The 1677-nt window shown below is 59.4% G+C and overlaps 1 long non-coding RNA gene across 1 annotated transcript; it reads right to left on the reverse strand.

The window, feature by feature from the left end:
• Positions 1-21: 21 nt before the first annotated feature.
• LOC116273295 lies at positions 22-1179 on the reverse strand. Its single transcript, XR_004181688.1, has 2 exons — positions 806-1179; positions 22-263 (listed from the first exon to the last, which is right to left on the reverse strand). It is a non-coding gene; the product is annotated as an uncharacterized LOC116273295 (long non-coding RNA).
• Between the last annotated feature and the right edge of the window lie 498 nt (positions 1180-1677).

Below are 1677 nucleotides of genomic sequence, written 5' to 3' on the forward strand. Positions count from 1 at the left end.
GGGATGGTGGGAGACTCACTCGGGATCCTGAAGGAGGCCGCTGCATTTCCGTGCTCTTTCCAGATAACAAGGACGTGTCGGTGATGATGAGCGAGATGGACGTGAACACCATCGCAGGCACGCTGAAGCTGTACTTCCGTGAGCTGCCCGAGCCCCTCTTCACCGACGAGTTCTACCCCAACTTCGCCGAGGGCATTGGTGAGCACTGGAGGCCTTGGCCTCATGGGAAACGTCTCCTCCACGTGCACTGCTGCCCTTGGAGGCTGTGAAAAGTGAGGTGTGGGAACCCGAGCTGTGCCCCCTTTGCCATGGTCGGTGTTTTAACCCAACCTCAGAAAACAGGGGACCAAAATCAAGCCTGTCCTGGAAGACGTCGCCCATCCGCAGAGGGCTCCCCGTCCCTATTCCTCAAGGAGACCAAGAGGGTGAAATGGTCAGCACTGTCATGCTGTGGGGTCCTAAAGTCTGCTGTCCTCCTTCCTGCAGACCAGGACTGAAGGAGTGCCCAGGTGCTCTAGCCACGGGTCCTGGCCCAGTCAAGCATGGGTTCAAACCTGGCCTGACCCTTAGTCAACCTGGAGGCTGATGGCTAGAGTGGGTGCTGGTTCATGTGGCACCTGTAGCCTCCACATCACCCTTAGGGCAGGTCTGCCTCCCAGGCCCATGCACAGAGGACCTGCAGGTGCCCCTGTGGTGTCCAGGACAATGAGGGAGTCTCTGCATACTTGGCGGGGCTGCAGCCCTCCCACTTCCCACCTCTTTGTGTCCCTCACTCCCGTTTCATTCCACACCAAACCTCCCCTACCTTGGGCTCCCCTGGGGAGGGAGTGGTGGCAGGAGATGCCCAAGTGCAGCTCTGTCCATGAGCGACTACTCTCGTAGCTCCTCCTGCTGCTGTTCGCCGGGTGCTGCTGACCCCTGTGAGGTGGAGAAAAGGCGTTCAGGTGGCTCATACCCCACACCAGCGCCCCTTGCAGAGTCCTCACTGGGGGCCAGAGCTGTGGGACTGGATGATGACAACCCTGGGCTGTGCAGGGACACGAGCCCCAGGCACTCCACGTAACCACCTCAGGAGAGGTTTCTCAGGAGAGCAAAAATTACACGGGGCAGGCCGGGCATGGTGGCTCACGCCTATAATCCCAGCACTTTGGGAGGCCCAGGCGGGTGGATTACCTGAGGTCAGGAGTTCAAGACCAGCCTGGCCAACATGGTGAAACCCTGTCTCTACTAAAAATACAAAAATTAGCCGGACCTGGTGGCACATGCCTGTAATCCCAGCTACTCAGGAGGCTGAGGCAGGGGAATTGCTTGAGCCCGGAGGCAGAGGTTCAGTGAGCTGAGATCATGTCTCTGCACTCCAGCTTGGCTGAGAGAGTGAGACTCTGTCTTAAAAAAAAAAAAAAAAAAAATTACGCGGGGCAGAAGTAAGGAGGCGTGGAGGCACGGGTGATGGGTGGAGGGCCCGGCTGCCTGCAGCCCATCGTGCTTGCCTGTGCAGCCCGGGTTGGGGGTTGGGAGAGTGGGCGACCATGGGGTGGTGTGGCCTGGCCCCAGCTCCAGCATCATTGTCTCCACAGGGACGTGCGGGCGCTCTGGACCAATGACCACGCGCTGGCCTGGCACCTGAGCAATGACTTCCGAGAGGACCCTGTGGCCTGGGCACGCACTCAGTGCCAG

This window comes from Papio anubis, unplaced genomic scaffold, assembly GCF_008728515.1.
Source record: "Papio anubis isolate 15944 unplaced genomic scaffold, Panubis1.0 scaffold5226, whole genome shotgun sequence".
NCBI classification, from domain to species: domain Eukaryota; kingdom Metazoa; phylum Chordata; class Mammalia; order Primates; family Cercopithecidae; genus Papio; species Papio anubis.